At 41.4% G+C, this 16,540-nt stretch overlaps 1 long non-coding RNA gene across 13 annotated transcripts in view; it reads left to right on the top strand.

Moving 5' to 3' along the window:
* Positions 1-16,540, top strand: part of LOC126212898 (uncharacterized) — a 1,289,673-nt gene that overhangs the window by 896,631 nt on the left and 376,502 nt on the right. For 4 of the 13 annotated variants that reach the window (XR_007540977.1, XR_007540975.1, XR_007540974.1 and 1 more), the window contains one exon: positions 3,615-3,731. The exons of the other annotated variants lie outside the window; for them this stretch is intronic. This is a non-coding gene — a long non-coding RNA (uncharacterized LOC126212898). The remainder of the gene's footprint in view (positions 1-3,614; positions 3,732-16,540) is intronic. 13 annotated transcript variants of the gene reach the window in all.

Raw genomic sequence — 16,540 nt, 5'->3', positions numbered from 1 at the left:
TAAGTATTGGTTTTGTTGGACCATGTGTTCAAAAAATTGCGTGACAGTGGGAAAATTGGAGTTCTCATAATTCGGTAAGCTAATTAATTGATCCTTGATTCCGCGCTGTGTCGTCTTCGACCAATACGCTGACAGAAATGCATTCTGAAATTCTTCTACCGAGTAGCAGTGTCTCGCGATCGGTCTCGCACGAGTTGACGGTTCGCCTTCCAAAAAACTGCAAATAAATTCAAGTTTTTGTGTTACGGGCCAAGTTGGTGGAAAAGCAAAGCTAAATTGTTGCATCCAGTCCAAAGGGTGAATCTGTGTCCTGTCATTTTTAAATACCTTAAATTTCCTAACGGATAGAAAGTTCTTGTAATCAAAATTATCGTCTCTGAATGTCTGAGCAGGCTCAGGATTGTATGATAATCTGTTTGTCTGTGGCTGTTCGGAATCTAAGTCACGTACTCTCTGTAAATTACCTACATTATAGTGGCTGTGAGAGTGTGATGCTGTGTATGCTGGTGTATGCTGTGACGTGTTAAAGGCTGAAACATTTTTCATATCAGTCATTTCTTTCTGTAAAGATGACAATTTTCTACGTAATGTATTATTGGACGAACCTATCTCACTGATTGTCTGCTGTAAGTTTTGGAATTCGGGTGTTTGATTGAACGAAATTGGTGACGTATCGTCTGATTTGGTGTCAATGTTATTTTCGATAACATCAATACGACTGGCCAATTCAACGATTTTTTCAGTCAGTGCTTTTACCTGATCGTCATTTTTAGTGTCACAAACATTAACTTGTTTTTGGATTTTATAAGTGGTTTTGTTCAATTTCTTAACGTCTGCTTTAATGGCATCGGGATCCTGTATTAATTCCAATTGTTTAAGTCTCCTGGTCATTGTCTGAAAGTCTACTGTGTGTGTGTCTGTTTCTGTTTTAAGAACGGAGATTTCATGATGCAATTCAATGTTCAACTGTTTGATAGTATTAATTTCGTCTGATACTGTAGCAATGTTGTTGTCTACGTATGTTTTTGCTTTCGTAAACAGTTTACGCGTATCTTCCTGTCTCTGTGCAGTAGAGGTGGCAAAAAATAACGTAACTGATAGAAATAACCGGTTACTGTGAAGTAACGGTTACTGCGATAACCGTTCCTCTGATTCTGGCAGTTATTTCAGTAACTGTTTAGTGTAAACAGTGCCTCGCGCCATCTGTTGACCGAAGATCGTACTGCGCATTTGGAAGGCGTTCTATAGACCATGGGAATAACTGTGAGACTGCGCGCCATTTGTTGATAAGAACTGTGTACTATTTCGTGGGCCTTCGTTACTTTTAGCATAAACAATTAAATAAAGTTAATGTCCGAGCCGTGGCTGATAGGAGCTGCAGTACAGTCGATCCCTTCAGCCACCGCCTTACGTGTTAATTTAGCTTGGACGCGTAGTACAAGGAAAGTTACTAAGGAATTCGAGCGACTATGGAAATAACTGTCAGAGACTAGTATTCTCCTCTGGCAGTTATCGTTATTGGCTCGTAGTTCTAGTTCTCTGGCAGTTATCGGGCTACCACCACAGGTAACCTGGAAGCTGGTAACGGAATAACTGTGTGTGTAGACGTTCCTGACTCGGTGACTCCAGTTAAAGGTCGTAGTTCCAGGTGATATTTCCAGAGAGGATAGTAACTGGAGCGAACAAATATTTTCGTACTGCTACGGAAACGATGGTGGGCCATCGGGGAGAGGGGATGGCAAATAACGGGAATCTATCGTCTCATTTCTCTGCAATTCTTGGTGTTCCGGAACAGGTGTCACTATTTTTCCGGCCTTTGGTTGCGTTAGAGGGTATTGACTTTCGTTCTGCGTTCTTGTTTTTCTTTGTGTTGTTGATATTATTACCAATAGTTGCCAACATGAAGAGGTCGAGGACAAGCGAAATGTGGTCATATTTCGAAACTCTTGATCGAGAGTTTGCGAAATGTACTTTGTCCGGTAAGAAATTATCGTACAAATCGACGACGACGAATTTAAAAAAACATCTTCAGAAACCACATTTAATTGTGAATTTCTCTTCACAAAGACCTTCGGAGCTAGATTTGGGTGAGTAATGGAAAAAATATATATTTATTGCAATTACGGTTATTTCAGTGCATGCATAATCATTTATTTTTTATTTTATTAATTTTTTAAAAATAAGAGCATACTATACAGTGTGGTGCTTTGTGCATTTTTACACGCAAGTTTTCATTTGTCGTGACTACTTAAGCTGTCGATACCACCGCACCTGTTTGCCTTGACATTTTCAAACATTAAATTATGTTGCATAAGGTGCCGGAATACTTAATTATTTAATTGGAAGTTATTGTTGCAGGTGTAATAACGGTAGTGCTAATAAAATGCCACTGTGTGATATATGAACTGTCGTCTCGCAATTATTAGTAACTAATCGGATAGCAGATTGTATCAGTGCTCATTCCTGTGTATCATTTGTTTTTAACCCTGCCGATGCCTGGAGGGGGGGGGAAATAGATACTGATTCATATTTTAAAATTTTGAAAAGGATAATTGTTTTTAATGGAGTCTTCAACTGAATTCCATAAATGTTTTAAATTTTGTTGTTAAACTTAACCCAAAAATTTGACACGTTAATAGTACATGTGACTTTTCACAGTGACAGTCATATTGAATATTTTGAAGTTCAGGGCCCTACTTATACATCAGTATTTGTTTAAAATATATGTCAACAACAATTAAGATATTTTTTAGGGTGGAAATACAGTACCCTCCCTTCCCCCCAATACACATTATTGAAAATGTGTTGGTGTTGCTAGGATTAAAGAAGAAACTTGGGGTCGACAGAAGCGTCCGATCCCACGCGTCAGCTTTGACCCGTGACGTAAGGGTGTTGTGTGTGACGTCATGACGGTGGGGAGTTTGGTTTGAGTGTGGCTGTCTCCAGTTCTGTTTTATCTTATTTTATTTACTTTTCTGATCTGTTCATTCTATCTCGTGAGATTTTTTTTAAAATTTAAAAACACTTATTACTTATTTTAATTATCTGTTTCCTCCAATTTCTGTTTTAGTTTATTATATTTATCTTTCTGATCTGTTCGTTCTATCCCGTGAGATTTTTTTTTAAAAAGACAAAAAACACTAATCAGCTACTGAAGCATCTTTATCTTCTATGGGTTGCAGGGGTTACGACCCCTGGGGAGGTGGGTGGGTATTCATGCATGGCTGTCTTCACTTACACTTTGTAGCTACGCAAGGCATCTAAATTTGTTTATATTTAGTTTGCCCCCCACCCAAAACACCCCATTTCCCACGCTTGTCCCGTTAGTGTCATTAGGCTTCTTGTGGAAAGTGTGTGTGTTTGTTTTTGTTTCCGCCATATTTGTGATGTCATGGGTCAAAGCAAACGGGCGGGATCGGACGCTTCCGTATTTCCGAAACTTGAAGCTATAGTCATTACTAAAACTGAGTCAATTGTCAACTTGTTTGAAGTAAATATTCAAGCTGCAAGTACCATTAGAATACTGTACGCAAACATTGTAATATATATCACCAAAAATAGTATGGCACCATTTCTATTGTGCTTATGCTGATATGAAACCTATTTTTCTGTAGGTGAAACCCTTCCTGTAGAGGTGATCCTTGGCACCAGTAATGTGGAAGAGGAGCGAGAGGCACACCAACACCAGCACATGAGTCTCTGTTTAATAATTGGGATATTATAACAGTAAGGTAATTCTAGTTTGGGTACATTTTTGGCAGATTTGAACTCCCCCTTAAAATGGAGATATAACTGTAGGGCATAGCATATATTTGTTATGCTACATTAAAAGAGTACTAGTGGTTTTGTGTTGAAGTGTTTAATGTATATTGTCGGTCAGTAAGTCAGAGCACTTTGTTCCAGTTATAGCTCCAGAAGTCAGTCACCAGCAGCAGATGTCACACAGTTATAAAATGGGAAACTTGAAGAATAAGGTACTAGTGGTTTGGATACATGTGTGGGAAATTTCACCTTTCACTTAAAATGAAGGTACAGTTACAGTCCTTAAGAGTATACTGGCAAATGGTAACTCAAAGCTCTTTGTTTCTGTTACAGCTCCAGAAGTCAGCAGCAGCAGCAGCAGACGTCACACAGCCATAATGCGAGAAGCTTGAAGAATAATGTGGTAGTGGTTTGGATACATATGACATATTTCACCTTCAGTTTAAAATTGAAGTTTGTTTATATTGGCAGGTGGTAACTCGGAGCTCTTTGTTCCAGTTATGGCTCCGATAGTCTTCCAGCAGCAGCAAATGTTACACAGTCCTATAGAGGCAAACTTGAAGTATAAAGTAATAGTGTTTTGCATACAATGCCAAACTTGACCTTTCGCTTAAAATGGAGGTACATTTGCACTGAGTTTAATGTTACGACACGTGAATGGATTACCAGTGATGTATATGTAAATACTGGAATTTGTAACTTAGAACTTAATTTCAGTGTCGGCTTTGAAATTTGGTCACTGGATACAACTATTTTATCTTTCATGTTGATAGCAGCAATCATCAGATTGCAATCCAGTTAAGTACCTGTGAGGCATGAGATGTCAAAAATACTTGTGGGTTATTGGTAGCCTGTGTCAAGGCATGTGGCACCTCAAAGTTTGTAAGTACAGTAGCATTTTGTTTTCTGCTTTACTTAAAAATTGGTAGCTGTAGCACCCATTCTGACATTCAATTATTTTGAATTTCAATTTTCTTAGAATGATACTGACATCAGTTTGTTAACACTAATCCGTATATTATTGTTAATATATGCTGCTATTTTCCTCAGATGTTAACTGAAATTGTTTTATTGTTATGATAACAACACTTCAGCCTTTGCAAACTTGCAGTATAGGTTACCTGCTGAGAAATATTTACTGGAAGAAATGGTTTCTTGAATAGGACCGAAAGGAAAACCACTGAAAATGCCAAACGTGAATTGGTGAAACATCTTGTGCTCAATACTAAATTTCATTTGCAAAACACGGAAGTTGTCCTATCTTTGTGGTGGAACACAACAAATTCTCATAATTTTGCTAGTTTGTATTCTAGAAAGGGTGCCAGAAATGGAAGAGTATAATTTTTATTAAATCGGGCATTAAATGTAAGTAGGTTGGAGTACGGAAAGCGTGCAACTGGCCTTCCCCACTGTAGCCTGATGTGCAGGTGGTTATAACACTAGTATCAAACTGCATGGTACCCACTTACTAATGTGACCTACGCTTGCATGATCTTCTGCAGACAGCAAGAAATCCGCTACTGCTCTTACTACCTGTCCAACAGTTGTGGAGGATTTTTTCCCCTTGGTGCTTGACATGACATGTTTTGCCCTCTGCCCTTAAAATCTCAATTCTTGTTACATTTTTCATCCATTTTCTATCTCCTGATGGACCTGTATTGATTAAAAAACTAATCACTGCAGAGGTGATTGTAGAACTTTTGCTAGTGGCAGTGTGGAGGGGCTCCACTCTTTAAAAAATAAAATTACATTGTGGGACATGGAATTATTATTAGATGCTTTCATGGACATTTTGTTTACTGAAAAAGTCAGTCATTATCTGAGGTATTTAAATGTTAACTTCAAATCTAAAACTGCATCAAAAGATAAATTTCAGTGAGTCTTTAACAAGTTTCAGTATCTTGCTTCACATGCTGGACACTCCAACTATAAAAAACAGTGTTTTGCAGAGAACAGCTATTCAGATGTTAACATCCCAGAATTTGTGTAAAAGATATCCCTTACATTGTTAGTTTCATTGTGGTCACACTCTGCAGTGTAGTGTTATCAGCATACATATAGAAGTTTGAAGAACATATTAAATTAATTGCTAGACATGCCTTAAGTGAATATGTTTACTACTAATATGAGTCAGCTAAGTAGTTGCTGCAAGTTTTTATGTTGTTTCTAAAGTGTCATTAGACAAGGATATTTCTGCTGTTTGTTTCCTGTTCTTCTGTTTCAGATAACTACTCATATATGCAGCAACTGCTGAAGCAGCCTCTGGCAGTTTATTGAAGTTCCGTGAACAAAGTGCTGCGTGGTCTGTTTGTGTAAAGTGGTAAAGAAAAATGTTAAAGTGTAATTGCATATATATTTAATCATTATTTTTGCTAGTTGTAAGATCTATTTTCATGTAAATCAGAACATTGTATAATAGGTAACAACCGAATGAGGCAGTGTAGCTATTAACAGCACTGACCTCATATTTGGGAGGATGGGGTTCGCTCTGTCTGGCTATCCTGGATCGCTAAGGCAAATGCCGGGATGGTTCCTTCATCAAGGCCACGGCTGACCACCTGTCCCGCCCTTAGAGATCCTTTAAACATTGTGTGTATACCCATATTTTGAATTATTGATGTTTGTTGTATTATGTTGAGATATTCTTGGATGAAATAAAAAAAGTTTATACATTTGTATTTGTGGTCACATGTTAAATTACTGAGAAAATTGCAGAGTGATTATGGCACCGAATTTCCATTCAGGTGCATTGGGATCCTTCGCCTGTTTGAACATCCTGATTTACATTTTATTTGGGTTCCCTAAATTCCTTTAGGCAAATACTTTTGTTGGTTCCACTGAATAGGCCATGGCAGATTACCTGCCATGTCCAATCTGAGTTTCTGCTCAGTCTCTTGACATGTTAACTATTTATTCATTCTCTTTATAATGCTGCAATGTTTTAAGTGTTCCATATCATTGTGAAAAAGTCAGAATAAAATTGATCATTTCACATGTACATACATTTGTGTTGGTTACCATTTTTTATTTTAACTTATCTTCCTTTTGTTCCCTGTACTCTTAAGTAATTTGTTAAAAGCCCATGAGGTCAAAGACGAGCACTTACTACCATTTTAGGATATATTTTATGTACAAATAAGGTAATCTCTCATGTGGCATGGTAATGTCTTTGTTGAGGTGATATTACTGTCTCACGAACATAGTTGTCTTACATAGAACATACAGAAATTAAATAGCTGTGCAGTAATCTTGTAACAATATATTTTAATTTTGGGGCAGGATAGGAAACTCATCTCAAGTGATACATGTATCATCTCCTACCTTCTCAAGAAATGTCAAAATTTGTGGCACTACTGTGAGCACAAACACTTGCTGTCTCATACATAGTATGGAAAGCTATGAAGTGTAGTAGTGTGTATGCAACATGTTAATACTTTCTAGGGATTTTAAACTTACTGAAATGCCTTGAGTATCGGCGGTGATCTAAAAATGGAACATAGTTGAGTATCTTCTCCAAGTATACCCCATCACTAATGCTTGGTAGCATCATGATGAAAAAGTGCCAGTGCTGTATCAGGTCAACTTGAATACAAAGAAACTTATTTGGTGAGACTTAGCTTTGTGGCATTAGCGAGAGAAAAATGAGTTTTCTCAATTTGTACACATCCATTGCAAATAGGCTTTCTTTCATTTAATTAGTTTTTGGCCATTGACTTTGAAACATTTTATACATAGTTTGGAGCATATCACTTTTATGCGGGAACAGTGTACACTTCAGACATAGGTATTGCAATTGAAGCATTTCACGGAGGTATATTTGGCATGAATACAATATGCTTACAACAATAATCACGTCAGATACATATTTACTTACATTTGGGCCTATTAGCACTTGTGCATACTACATGAACGTTTTTGAATAAAATATGCTTTTTTGTTTTCAAAGAGCTCAAGTCTGTTCATTTTCTATTATGTTAAGCAACACTGAAAAACTCTGTTAGGTGCACTCATTGCTACGTTGAGGTTGTTATATGCAAGACTTAGCCCTTCATTTTGAGTGCTCATCTTGTCTTGTTCATGAATTAGTCTTACCTATTCAGACAGTTAACTGTCATGATATTAAACTGCAAAAAGATCAAAGCAGGCAGCTGGCATTGACAGATGAAGTGTTTCGAAAGGATTCGTGTTATTGCCTCGTGTGAGACATAAAAAAAGCAAAATGTGGAATCCACAGGTAAAGCATTCCCCAGGAAAGGAAATTTTGTATTTCCTATAAATGAATATCTTAACAGGGACTGGTAGAGTAACTTAAGTAAAAAGTATTATTTCAGTTTTGACAGCACTTTACTGCAACAGACAAGATCAGATTTCTGAAAACTTACTGCAAATTTGTATTACCTACGCAATACCATTAATTCATACTCTCACAATCTGGATATACAAAGAAGAATTGTATAAAACGAGTGAAAAGGTATTGTAATGACATCTGAGACATTAAGCCTTATGAGTTGTTAATCAATCATTCAGCACTGGAATTCTGTATACAATAATGCCAAACATGACAGATACACAACAAACTGAAGGCTTGGACATATGCATTAGTCATTCTCCCACCACAAAATCAAAACCCTCATTGTAGATTAGATTAACTTGTTTTTGTCCCAGAGACCCAAAAATGAGATGATTCTCATGGATGTGCAACATGTCAAAGTATAACATAAAGCATTTGAATATAATACTTACCACCATCATCATCATCTGTCACGAGATTGTCAAAATATGTGAATATATTGCAGTAAACTGGAGCTGCTAATATGTACAGTATTAATATACTGCCAGAACAAAACATAGTTATGCACTTTTAATAAATTTATCACACACAGAATACCTGATCTTGACTGTTGTGACCAAGTGCTGTCAAAACTGAAATATGCTGGTAGCAGAATTTTTACTTAAGCTGGTCTAACAGTCCCTGTTAAGATATTCATCTATAAAGTAGAAGTTGCCTATCAAAAAGTCTTTCAAACTCTCAGTAAACCGTGATTTATCTGAAACAAAGTTTTTAATGGTTGCTGGCAGTTTATTGAAAATGTGTGTTCTTGAATGTTGAACCCCTTTCTGGTCCAAGGTAAGTGATTTTAGATCTTTATGTAGATAGCTGTTCTTATTCCTAGTATTGATACTATGTATTGTGCTATTGGTTGGAAATACTTGCAACAAATTTCATTAAAGAATAAATATACTATAAAGCAGTGGTTAGAATATGAAGTTCCTTGAACAGGTTTCTACGTGGTGTTCTTGAATTTATACCACAAACGATTTTTATTGGGCCTACATGCTTTTACATGCTAAATACTTTTGCTCCGTTGATGAGTTACCCCAGAATATGATCCCTTATGACATAACAGAATAAAAGTATGTAAACTTTTTTACATTTGTGTCTCCTCCATCTGACACCATTCTCACTGCAAATACAGATTTGTTTAGGAGCTTTAGCAATTCTGTGGGAAGCCCTCCAAATGAATTTATTATCGAGTTATAATCCCAGAAATTTAACACTGTCAATCTTTTCGATCTGCATGTCTTTATATGTTATGGGATTACAGAACCTTACGTCACGGGTCAAAGCAGACGGGTGGAATCGGACGCTTCCATTCATCCTATGTTATACACATGCTGCAGCTGGAGAAATCTAGCAGTTTTCCAACTAGCGTACTCACACTTTCAACCATATGACTATCTTGTAGAGGAGTAAAGGAATCTTTCACATTACGTATATATTTGTGTTTTATTACAAGGCAGTACACTTATTCTATTAAGTAAACAACACAAGAAATTAAGCTTCGAATTTAACCTAAAGTATTCAGTTTACATATTTCTTCAAACTTAAAAACGCACGTTGTTAACATTTTACTTAAACAGCGCTGTGGCGAAGTTCCGCGTACTTTCTGTTGCAGCTGCGAGGATAATATTTCTAATAGCGACCGATAACCTACATACATATAATCTGAAACACTAATAATCGTTCTAACATCAACTAAAATGTACCCGGAGTTAATAAGCTGAGGTTATGACACGATTCATACGACATTCCTGCTATTTCACACTACTCGCAGTTATACTGATAACTAAACTGATGGATTCCAACTATGTCGTTATTTAACTGTCGGAGTTATCGGTATTCGCTAGCGAAAAATAACTTGGCAGTTATTAATAACCATTAACGATAACGGTTATCAAAGAATAACTGGAACTGTGATAACGGTTACTCCAGAATAACCGTTTGGCCCACCTCTACTGTGCAGTAATTGTTTCCATGACTTGTTTCTTTACTTTGGTCTGTTCCTGTATGAATTTATGGTAACGCGTTTCACTGTTTTGTAGGTGGTGATTAAACCGTTCGTCAGTTTGGCTGTTTTGTACGTAAAATTTCTTATCTACTTTCGCATCAAGTGTGCATGAAAGTTCTGCTGACATTAATTTAAACTCGTCGCGTAACTGTGTTGCGTTTTCTGAACATTGTTTAGCAACTGCACTAAATTCATCTCTAAGTAAATTTGTTGTGTCTACATTCATATTATGTAATTCCTGTGCAATGGATCTAATTTCTTCACTACTATTCCTAGCACAAGCCTTAATTTCCTCACGTAAGTATTCTTTAGTATCATGACATTGCACGGCAACGGCTACAATCTGTTCATTAATGTGTTTAAAGTTCTCTTTAATTTGTTTGATCGACCTGTCGTGTTTTTCATTTGACTGTTTGAAACTTTCATTAAATTGTTTGAAATTGTTGTCGTGTTTGTCATTAAGTTGTTTGAAATTGTTGTCTTGTTTTTCATTCAACTTTTTGAGGTTTTCATAAAGTTGTTGTTTGAGATTTTCGTTACTTTCATTAATTTGGTGTTTGAGATTTTCAATAAGTTGTAGCAATAATGCCATAACTCGATCCATGCCAGAATTAGCTGCTGTATTCTCTGTGCCGCATGATGGTGTATCTGCATGTGTCACGTTTTGTGTAACCATTTGGTCATTGATTCACAGAAAGGTTTGCCAATCGGATGTGCACTGTTGGTCACTACATCGGAATCAAATAAATTTGACGTGTTTTGTGTATATTGTTCATCTTCGTCAGAAACATTTATCTGTTCACTGTGTAAATTTTGCAAGTCAGGTGTGTCAAACTGGGCAGTGTTCATTGTTACGGAACGTGCCGCATCATCAATTGTCGTTAACATAATTGGATTTGTTTGTCCATCATTTGAAATAAAATCATTACTGGTGGTCGGCACGCACTGATTATGTGTAGTTAGAGGATTATCGCTATGACACTGAGTGTCGCTAGTATTATCAGTCAAATTATGTAAGTCGGCTTTTTCACTCATTACGGATCGCGGTGTACTGTTAGCAGTTTTTCGCGGCATTTTCGCAAGTCAGAGATAAGCACAAAATCAAACAAAGTCAAAGCAAAAATGGAACAAATACAATTACAACAAAGAGCAATAAATTGCTGATGATCTGTGAAAGAAGAGTAACAAGTTAGTAAATGCGTTGCGCCAGATGCAAACTACATTTAAAATTAAGTAAATAAGAGCATATATATATATAACTGACTACTTCTCAGAAATTCACAAAGAAGATACGACCCTGGCCGGTTGTCGCCAAGTGTAACCCCCTAACAGAAAAATAAAATAAATAATTATATCATTCACTTTCTAGTGTAACATCCTCACAATAAAATAATATTAAATAATATTCACATTTAGTGTAACCTCCCTACAGTAAAATACAATAACCTCCCAACAGTAAAAAATATAACTATAACACTGAAATTAGCGTAACCTCCCAATAAATAAATTGCGTAACCTGTCAATAATAAAATGTGACTAATCTCTCAATAAAACATTGTGGCTCACTTATAACCTTTCAATAATTGACTGTGAATTTAAACTGGTAAATTTTGGACGTCAGCAGTGCTGCGTCATGGCCCTGAAAGATCATTCTGCATAAATAGAAAATTCTTACCTCAATAAGGTCGCCGGATAACGCGTATATATCTATTCCTATAAGAAACTTTTCTGGCACAGCTCAGTGCAATGCTGGCCAGTAGATTTGTCATGTATAAAAAGAAACAACTGATTTTTCTTTACAATAATCAGGATGACCAAAGGTTGGAGAAATTAGTAAAATCTTTAAATTTAGTTGAATGATCGTCAAAAGTTCATTTTTATAAGAAATATTATTATTAAGAGATTTTTTTAAAAGCATTTACATGGGACTTGATATAGCAATATTACATATGCACGAGGCTGCTTTTACCTTATACTACAACGCTCAGGCACCGCCATCGCTCCCACGACCGGCCCAGCCAACGCCACACACACGACTGCTCGACAGCAACAACTACTACAACTGCTACACAGTTCCTACTGCACTCAACACTGCTCTCTGGTCTGGGATTCTCTTATAGCTTACATATCGCAGGCAGCGCATGAGGAATCCATCGAAATTACATTTGCTCGAGTGCGCAAGCAACAAATTCCTTAATCATGGACCTCTTACAATGTTTAACAGGAAAACACGGGAAGGAGGAAATGTATCCTTTGCTGTCTTGGTTATTTACGTCTAGTCTGTAAACAAAATTTGGCACAAGCACCCATGTCTATTGATCATTTGAAAAGGCATTACTTCATACTCTCCAACGATCTTGGTAAATTGTTCTCTATATACACACAGCAATTCTTCAGAAACACATCATCTCTGGCAGTACCTCGTACGAGTACCGCCCTTCCATTAGTGGCATTCGCCTCTCATCGAAGCGATAGGGGTTTTGCAGGTCCAGCCAACCAGCCAGCCAGCCAGCAGCAGCAGCAGCAGCAGCAGCAGCAGCTGTCCTGCCAGCCAGCAGCGGTCCAGCCAGCAGCAGCAGCTACGGCGTTCCTGCCAGCCAGCGTTCCTGCCAGCAGTCAGTGGAGTGGGGCTTTGGCCCCAGTTGGCGTCCCACCGGTCTTCGTCTGTCTTCGTCCGTCCCCTGTTTTTCTCTGTACTTTGCGTCCTGTCCCGTCTTTGTTCCTCTTTGTCATCATGTCAACCCCCACCACCACTACCACTATCACCACCACCGCAATAGTATATACTTCTCCCTCCTCTGCCACCACTACCATGGTGTGCCTGGTCGCCCCCCCCTCATTCCATCCCTCCTCTTCTCTTCGTCGCCCCCTCCCCAGCTTCTTCCTCCCGCACGTCCACCTCTGATCCTTTCCCTCCACTCCCTCAGCCTGTTACTGGAGCTCCTGCTAGGGTGGAGGCCTGGAGGTCCACTGCCCATGCCCCGTTCTCACCCTCACCTTCACCATCATCGTCATCTATGTTATTGCCATCAGCTTCACCGTCACCATCCCCATCTCCGGCGCAGACTCCAGCGTTCACACCAGGACCTGCCACTTCCCGCCACCTCCCTGTTGCTCCTGTCCCGCATGTCTCCTCTCACCCTTCCATCACCATCAAACGCCCTAGTGGCACCACTGCCTTCTCTGCTTCCAAAAAGGCCCCACCCCACCCTCCTTGCCCCCCCCCCCCAGGATGCCATGGATGTCTCCCCAACTGGCCCTGCTCCATTAGCCTACTCCTCCTCCTCCCCCTCCTCCTACAAATACCTCTTCTCTTGTCCCGATCCTTCCCTCCTCGAGGCCTGGAACCTCTCACTCGACCTCCGCCAACATTTTCCTGGAGCCCCAATCTCCCTCCTCAATCCCTGAAGAGACTCCTCATCTCCTACCCCAGCCCCACCCTTCATACCGACATCCTTTCCCGAATCACCAACCCAGTTTGGCCCCAATGCCTCCCTCACCCGTGCTCCTTCCCTGTCCCCTACCCACCAACCACAAACCCCGTGACGCCCGCCGACCCTCACTGCCGTGATCACTCGGCTTAGTCCGATGATCATGGAGGAGGAATTGTTGGCGGAGCTCAAGGTGCATCCCTCGTTGGAAGTATGGGCGGTCAGGCGCATTTTCAACTCAGCCAGCCCCACCCACCTTATGCTGGTTTTTTCGGAACACGCACTCCTGAAGGAGGGTGCCCTCCTCTTCAACCAACACCAAAGTCGACCCCTCCCGTTCCCCCCCTCAATCCCTATGCTGCCAGAGGTGTCTGCACTATAACGCACATACAACATCTGAGTGCCACGAGGCCCCCATCTGCCTGCACTGTAAGCACCGCATTTCCTCTGGCAGTGCCCCAACCTCCAGTCCCCTCCCTCCTGTAACACTTGTAATCTACCGCATCCCACGTACTCCACAAAATGTAAGGCCTGACCCCCTCCCACCGCTCCTGAACTCACCATCCCTGTCCGCCATCTGGACGTCCCCACCCCATCTGGAAATTCCCTTCATCCACCCCCCACCACTGAGGACATCATCAGGTTCCTCACCATCGTTCTCCAAAATGTCCACCCTTTCCAGCACCCTCACACCCTCCAGCAGATATCCCTTGCTGCCCGTTCCAACTTACACCTCAAAATGTATGCCACCTACTCCTACAACCAGGCCCATTTTACCTTCTACCATCTCGACACCCTCGTCTAAATCCCTGTCATGGCGCGAGAGCACCATATCCTGTTCAACAACATCCATTCCCTTCCTGCCAACAATAACCTCTTCATGCACACCCTCACCACCCACCGCGTGGATGCCTTCCTTCTCAATGAAACCTTTCTTCAGCCCCGCCACACCATACACACCTTGCCCTACCTCCTTCACTACTCAGATAATCCCTTCCCGATAGCGCGTGGTGGAGTTGCTGTTGGTCACCACCTCCAGGTCCCAGTTCGGCTCCAACCTCTCCTTCCCGACCCCACCGAACACGTGATCCTCAGTCTCTTCTTCCCTGGCCTTACCATCGTCTGGGCCACCATCATTGTCCGCCCTAACGCCCCTTCCTTTCCCACACTGACCGTACCTTCTCCTCCTGCATGATCACTGGCGACCTCAACATCCATATTCGTTCTGCCACCTAGTTATGGTGGTCGCATCGGTTCCTCTCCTCCCCCCAAGGCGACCCCATTCCCCAGCACACCCAACCTGAATCCAACTCCACTCCTGATGTCTTCCTCTCCCCTAACCTCCTTGGCTGCATAGTGGTGGATGTCCTGGACCCCATTGGTAGTGACCATCTCCCTGTCCTCAGATGATCGTCGCCCCCGCTCCGATCCTCATAATGAACCTTCCCCAAAGAGCGACCATGATTATTCCTGTGCTGACTGGAATTCCTACCGGGATACCCTATCTACCCAGGTCGATCGCCACCCTTTCACCTACCACCACCCTGATGATAATACACCCATGTCGCCTCCTTTCTCCAGCAGACCTTGTCTGAGGCCATGGAGGCCCATGTCCCTTTTGTCGCCATCCACCCCCACCATCCTACCTTACCCCAACAGGTCGTTCTCCTCCTCCAAGAATCCCGCTGTCTCTACTGTGCCTACCTCCACACGCATGACCCGGACACACTACGACGCCACTGGCAACTCCAGTGACACATCCGAAGCTAAGAAACCCCGGGACTGGCGACAGACATGCACCCGTTTAAATGCTACACTTCCTATAAACTCGTCCAAGTTCTGGTCAGCCTTTCAGCGCCTTACCAGATCTAACCCGCCCCCCTACTATCCTCTCCTTCATGATAATCAACCGTTCACTGACAACCTTAGCAAGGCCAATCACGTTGCCTCCTACCTCTCTGATGTCTTTACCATACCCAATGATCCACAGTTCGATTACAGCCTTTTCCCAGATGTCCGCGATCGAACTGACACCTGTGTCTCTCCCTTCACACGTGGTTTCCAGTACTTGGACAACACTGCACACACTGAACTCAGTGCCCCCGTCACTACACAGGATCTTATTGCTACACTCCGCACAAAACGCAACACTGCTCCTGGTCACGATCGTGATACCTATCGCCACCTTCGTGAAGCACCTGCCTCTTTCCTCTCCACCCTGGTCAGGCTCTATAATGTCGTCCTGTCCACCGGCTACTACCCCGACCTGCAGAAAACCTCCCGTATCCTGATGTTGCTGAAACCCGACAAACCGCCTTCTGCTGTCTCCTCCTACCGTCCCATCAGCCTTACCTCGGTCTTCAGCAAGGTCCTGGAATCCATCCTCACCTGACGCATCCGCCAGCACCGTCTCCTTCCCGTTACCCAGTGTGGCTTTCGGCCGTCCTTCTCTTCCAATGACCTTCACCTTCACCTCACTCATCTCCTCTCCGAACAGCTTAATTCCCGTTGCTCCGCTATCTTCCTCTCCCTTGAAATTGAAAGAGCCTATGACCATGTGTGGCATTCAGGTCTCCTCTTCAAGCTCCAAACCTTCGCCCTTCCTATCAACTACGTCCCTCTGATCAGGTCCTTTCTTTCCCAACGTCCTTCCTACGTCACCATCCGTAACACGGATTCCTATACCTTTTTCCCCTCCACCAGTGTGCCCCAAGGTTCTGTCCTCTCCCCTCTTCTGTGCCTTTTGTATAAGGCAAACATGCCGCCGCCTTCATCCCCATCCACCTTCTCCAGTACGCTGATGACACCGCCTTCCTTGCCCTTGCCCCCACCCTGCAGCGCTCTCAACACTTTCTCCAATCCTATCTTGACCGGTTCACCACTTGGTGCAACCTGTGGTTGGTTAAAGTCAATCCTTCCAAAACCCAGGCAATCATTGTAGGCAAAACCACCCCTTCCTTCCACCTCCTCGATTTCTATATCACCATCTATGGGTGG

The sequence above is a fragment of the Schistocerca nitens genome, chromosome 11 (genome assembly GCF_023898315.1).
Source record: "Schistocerca nitens isolate TAMUIC-IGC-003100 chromosome 11, iqSchNite1.1, whole genome shotgun sequence".
Lineage (NCBI taxonomy): Eukaryota > Metazoa > Arthropoda > Insecta > Orthoptera > Acrididae > Schistocerca > Schistocerca nitens.
This window is presented reverse-complemented; position numbering and strand designations above follow the sequence as displayed.